The sequence below is a fragment of the Numida meleagris genome, chromosome 1 (genome assembly GCF_002078875.1).
Source record: "Numida meleagris isolate 19003 breed g44 Domestic line chromosome 1, NumMel1.0, whole genome shotgun sequence".
Classification (NCBI taxonomy): Eukaryota; Metazoa; Chordata; class Aves; order Galliformes; family Numididae; genus Numida; species Numida meleagris.
Window position 1 is genome coordinate 50,421,997 of NC_034409.1, and position 6,494 is coordinate 50,428,490.

Here is a 6,494-nt window from a genome sequence, read left to right on the forward strand (position 1 = left end):
GTATACCCAATTCCATCTTTGCTTCACTTAGATGGCTTGACCATCTTTATGTCCCACAATACTCTGCTAAAGATTTGATCCTTCCTACAAAACACTGATAAAAAAAAACTTATGTTCCCTGCACGCAGTTTCCTCTCGGCAGTTCGAGCCTCATCTTCCACAGTGAGTGCTTCCCAACACAAGACTCTTCATTGCCTTCTTTAGACACAGACCACAGGCCCAGCTGCCCCTCTACAGCATTGTACCCTGGTGCTGCCCCACATTCCTCTTTCCTTACAAGTTGGTAACCAGCCTCCTCTGCTAGCACTCCTTCACGCCTTTGCATTTATCTCATAACTTTACACATAAGACTCATCTTCTCATGGCAACACCCTCAAAATGCACAGCACATGCTGCTGCCCTAACAACCTATTTTATATCTCTCAGGAACAACCGTCTTTCCCATTTCATCTGACTCCACAGCAGCACCTTCCTCCATGTATTCTCTTCTGTTCTGCCTGCTCCACGGCCACTGCAGACTCCTCTTGCCCTTTCATGCCCCCCACCTGCATCCCTGGCAAACTCAGTCTGTTCTTAGTCATTCCAGCCTCTTCACCACATCCCATTCTAACCTTAGACCAAACCACACACTCATTATGCCTGTAACCCCAGAGTACAGGCAGCCACCAACATGCGCAGCGCTTTGGTTCTGCTGTACACCACACCACAGTTGATGCATAATTAATTTCAAGCACAGAGCCTGCTTAGCTTTTGTTTTCTCAGTCATGTAAATATTTTTAGAAACACAGTGCAAAACATTTCATCAAGCAATGTGCCTAAATGTCTTTTTTCCCCCCAAATCTGTCTGTCCAGACTTGTCTGCTCAAATCACCACCAGAATTAGAATCCAGGATATTTATAACCCCACCAAAAAGCTCTTATCATTTCAGTTAAGATCTTTATCCTCTCCGGTCCAGCATAAAGTCCAGGAGAGGACTTTATTCATGGTTTGTCAATGAGTTACAAACTGTTTGTCAGACAGAAATAAAATACTGCATATTGGCACAACAGTTTTCTTGCTTTCAGAAGGAAGCACAACCCAGTAAAAACAGAGTGACTAAGTCACAAACCAGGTAGATTCACTCAATGAGAGAATGAGAGATGAAGAGAAATACCTTAATTTACCTTATCAAGGACCCTGTCAAAACTGAATTTGCACAAAGTTTTTAATAATATATTTCTGGGATAGCAATGAGTTCATACTTGTCTGACTTCTAGGCTTTGACTGCAACATTTCAGCTGGAAATGAGCACACAGAGACACAACTGGCAGGTTGTAGAGTGCAGGCAGGAGCTCAGCCCCAGGCTGTGTGCTCTCCTCCATTAAAGTGGCTCCAGGATTTGCTAACCTGCAAACATGGAGTCTTTGGGTGTAATTTGGCCACCACAGTGGTGAAGCAAAACAGGTCAAGCTGTACAGCCCACCACAAATAAGGGCTCCTGCTTGTTCCCTGAGGCTTCTCCCTGAGTCTGAACACTTCTCACAACCAACAATTTTCAGGATAGAAACACAGAATCACTGAGGCTGGAAAAGACCTCTAAGATCATCTAGTCCAACTGTCCACCTACCACCAATATTGCCCACTAAACCGTGTCCCTAAATACTACATTCACATGTTTCTTGAACACCTCCAGGGATGGTGATTCCACCACCTCCGTGGACAGCCTGTTCCAGTGGAGTATCACTCTTTCTGAAAAGAAATCCTTCCTAATATCCAACTTGAACCTCCCCTGGTGCAACTTGAGGCCATTCCCTCTCATCCTATTGCTGTTACCTGGGAGCAGAGGCTGATCTCACCTCACTACAACCTTTCAGTTTGTTGTAGAGAGCGATGAGGTCTCCCTTGAACCTCCTCTTCTCCAGATTTAACAATGCCAGTTCCCTCAGCTGCTCCTCACAGAACTTTACCCAGCCAGCCAGGTATGATGGCCATGTCCATGCACCGGCTCCAGTGAATGTGAGACTAGCCCCAGCTGAAAATAAAAGCAGCCATCAGATGTTTCCCCAGGGCAAAGCCTCAAGAGAGCACCCGGGCCCTCACCACCCCCCTTTTGGCTCCCTCTGGCCTCCCACCCGCTGTTTACTGCAGACTACCTTCCTCCTGCCCTATCCCACTGGGTCCAGCAGCACAGCTTGGGCAGTAAGATTATCCTGCCAGGCTCTCGGCCACTCGCTCAGGGCTTCCTGCCCTCCCAGATCACCCTCCCCTCCCTCATTTTAAAATGTAAACATCAGGGCTAGTTTCTGGTCTTCCGCTCTCCTCCCCCACCCGCAGCACTAGGCCGCCGATCCCCGGCCTCGCGTGGCGGCCACCGCGGGCGGAAGCGCCACCTCAGCCGGCCGGGGCTGCGCTTGGCTGGCGGTGCCTTCCGAGCCGTGCGGGGCTCCACCGGGTGCCCGCACCCCGGCATCACCCCACCCCCGGTGCTGCTCGGGGGAGACAGCCAGGCTTCCCGGAAAACGGAAAAGAAACCCAAACATACTCTTCCTTCTCCCCCCCTCCCGCCCCGCTCCGCTTCAATAGAAACCACGCATCTCCAGGAGTCCGGGGGAAGGGGGGGGGAGCGACTCTACGAAAAAGGAAAATAAAATAAAATAAAATAAAACATAACCTCCCGTGCTACCCGGAAGCTGCTTAAAACATTAAGAATTAAATAAAAAAAATAAACAAATACAAAAGCTCAACCTTCTCATTTGATAAACTTTACAAGCCCTAAGGAAGGTGCATTTGGGAAGCTATTCCAGCTGAGCTCCTCCGCTGCTCTGCGGGGCTTATACCAAACAGGAGGGGAAGCTGCAGCCCAAATACAGCCCCAAACACAGCCCTGAAAGCTACGAGCCACGAGCACAATGAACCCCAAGTTCTTAATACAAACCCAGAGGCTTTTCCCCTCGCTATTCACTTTCAGACTACCACTACATTTTTTCCGGGGGGTGGGATTAGGATCTCTGACAATTATTTTTTTGCAAGCCCCACATTTTTTGGCAGAAGCAGGGGGTTAGCTTCCGAACGCCGCCAGTATCATTTTCCCCCACTTTCTTTTTTTTTTTTTTTTTTTGCAATTACACAACGTTCCATCTATGCAGTCAGCATCAGAAACCTTTACTTTTTAAAGAAGCAATGTCCAGATTTTCCCATTTCACAAGTCCACCCCTTTCTACACACATAAATACACACGCATAGACATTCGGTTTAATAATAATAATAATAAAATAATCATAAAGGACTCACCTCTCCTTGGGTTCTCCCCCTCACGCTACGTATAACTTTCCTCGATAAATGGTATTATATTACTAGAGGTATTATTAACGTATTATTACTATAAGTAATAATAACAGTAAGTGCTATTTAATTATAGAAGGGAGCATTCTGCTTGTGGATCGGCTGCCCCTGCAGCTCCCTCCATGTGCCTCCTGAGCTCTTTACTTTCATTTCCAGGTCTCTCGCTCTGCTCGCTCGCAGCCGCACCAGCAGAGAAAATGCCTCCCGCATATCCTCTGGGCCCTAGAGGCTACCGCTTACCACAGCCTACACGCATGCAGCTTTCCCTCTTGGATGGTTTTAAGATTCTTTAAGTCGAATTAGGCTTAAAATAATAATAATAAAGCACTGAAGTATTTGAAGCTCTGTTCTTGATTTTAATACAACACTGTTAATGATTTATTCAGTCTGGAATGCACTTATTGCTTCCCACACTGCTGAGGGCTTCCCTGAAAATAAGATCTACAAACATGAACCTTCCTGTGGATATGAAAATACTGTGTGTATATAAAAAATATTAATACTATTGCATTATATACTGTTGCATATTATACAAAATATATATAACCTATATGCACATAAAAATTTAGGCATCTTTTTGGAATTAGATGCTTGGCTCGTTCTCATCTCGAACCCTTCAATGTTTCTGGAAAATGAACTGCACCACCACAACACTCCACATAATAGCATCATGGGAAATGGTTGTGAACATGGAGATGCACAGATCACCTCACATAAAGGTTTAATCCCTACCCGCCAGCTGCAATGTCATTAACTTCAAATATCCCTCTGAAACGAGCATTATGCTTGGCTCCCAACCTAGACTCCCTGGTAGGATGGGTTCTCCACTCCCCAAAGATTTCTGTTTCCCATCAGGTCATAATTTCCAGACTGACACCAGTTTAAATTATCCCCTTTTTTTCACGTGTAATCAGGGACGTGTTTACTCCTCAGTGTCTCACTCCTCTATTTACCATGACCCAAAAGAGTGCCACTTAGTGATTTGCAACAAAGCATCTCAGGATAATACTCAGGTGCAGGTAGAAGGTATCATCCAAAATGTATTAAAACTACTTAGAATTCAGAACATTTTAATCAGAGAAGGAAATACTTGATGATACCAAGTAGGATTGGCTGCTGGCAGCCCTGTCAACACAACAAACCAATAATTTACAAAATATAGACTGTGAATTGTATAATGTACCATATGATGTTAGAGGACATTGTCCTACTCTCTTCACAATATTTAATCACAGTCTCCTTTTTTTTTAGATATTTATTATGTTGTCCAGTACAATCCAAAGTCTACTCTGATTCAGGGATAGGACAATGTTTATTTTTGCTACCTGTTTAGCAGATTCATTACCTCTTACTTGAACATCTACAGGGATGGGGCATTGAGTGAGTCACAGAGTCCAGGATGCCTCCAACCATGCTCTCAGAGCTTGCTGTCTAAAAGGCAAGATAAAAATTGCAGCTGGATGAGAGGAACAAGGGGGCTTAGGAGAAGCCAAGGAGAAAGAGGAACTAAACCACAATCTATTCACAATCAAGAGTTATACTGGAATAAGCACTGTATTTTTATACAAGACATTTTATACAACATTAATTTTCAAGACTGAGTTTCTGCATTGAACGTCACTTCACCCAGCACCAATTTGCTTTGTCTGTAATACTGAGGGCTGTCCCATAAGGTCATAATACAGCAAGTTTTAAAGAATCTTTTTCATAGAATCATAGACTAGAATTATAGAATTAGCTAGGTTGGAAAAGCCCAACAAGATCATCCAGTCCAACTTTCCACCCACCACCAATAACCCCACTAAACCACGTTTCTCAACACTGTATCTAAACGTTTCTTCAACACCTCCAGGGACAGTGACTCAACCACTTCCCCGGGCAGCCCATTCCAAGTGCTGTCCTGCTTGTGAATTAATGCCTTTCCTCAGGGGTTAATGTGAAGATTAGCGGCCTTTCAGTATCTGAATGGGGGATATAAGAAAAGAGGGGACAGACTATTTAGCAGGGTCTGTTGAGATAGGACTGGGCAAATGGTTTCAGAATGAAAGAGAGGAGGTCTAGACTAGATACAAGGAAAACGCTACTTATGATAAGAGTAGTGAAGCTCCTGAACAGGTTGCCTGGAGAGGTGGTGGATGCCCATCCTTGAAGACATGCAAGGTCAGGCTGGAGGGGCTCTGAGCACCCCGATCGAGCTGTTGATGGCCCTGTTCATTGTGGGGGAGTTGGACCAGATGGCCTTTAAGGGTCCCCTCCAACTCTTAACAATTCCGTGATTCTACACGATTCTATATTTTCATAATTTGGAAACATGGTTATCTAGGTCTTGTATTCGGTAGAGTCAAAATGCTGCAAATCTGTACTGCAAAATACTGCGGTGTCATAAAACTGACTTTGACCTGTACAGCTATTCTTGTAGGGAAAATTAATACATGGATCTATGCTGCAATGGCACAGCACACCTCCACTGCAATACGCCTTCAGCCACAATTAAAGGCTTTATCCTTGACCCTTTGGCTCAGCCTATATTTGGGAGAAAGAGAAAAGAACTGGATATATTGGATATAATCCTGTTTATTGCTATGGGTTGTGATAAGCTAATGATAAGTGCCACATTCCTTGCTAAAATGGTGAAAGTAATGCCTCTTATGTTGGCCCATGATGTCAGAGGTTCATGGTGGTGATATGGCACTAGAAGTTGAAGTTTCTCACCAATATTCCATTACATTTTGTTGCTGTGCAACACAGGGCAACAGACCAAATAGTGTCTGACATGGCAGTGCATATGAAGGAAAGGTGTGTCACCGAATTCCTCCATGCGAAAAAATTGCACCCACTGACATTCGTTGATGCTTGGTAGATGGTGATGGAGAACAAACACTGGGTGTGAGTGCAGCAAGGTGGTGGGCGATGTGTTTCAGCAGCAGACAGTGACGATGGGTCCCCTCTGCTAGTGCAGACTGTTATGAGCGTGGCATGCAGGCTCTTGTTCCTCGCTGGTAAAAATGCAGAGCTAATGGTGGTGACTATATCGAAAGACAGTGTTTTGTCGCTGAGAATTTGCTCTATCAAATGGTGCGGCCACAACAGGCGGAAGCCCAGGCCTAGATCCAGGCCCCGCACGGTGCCCCCGCGCGGGGCACGCCGGGAACTCCCCCCCCCGCAGGACTAC

General features: G+C 45.3%; 1 protein-coding gene across 4 annotated transcripts in view; it reads right to left on the bottom strand.

Moving 5' to 3' along the window:
- Positions 1-3,636, bottom strand: part of ZC3H7B (zinc finger CCCH-type containing 7B) — a 44,989-nt gene extending 41,353 nt beyond the window's left edge. Inside the window, exons 1-2 of one of the 4 annotated variants that reach the window (XM_021384306.1) lie at positions 3,272-3,636; positions 1,837-2,012 (exon numbers count right to left, since the gene is read on the bottom strand). The gene's annotated coding sequence lies outside the window, so the exon portion shown is untranslated. Of the gene's footprint in view, positions 1-1,813; positions 2,013-2,370; positions 2,484-3,271 lie in introns of those variants that run through there. The other 3 variants (XM_021384314.1, XM_021384322.1, XM_021384298.1) reach the window with 3 other exon arrangements.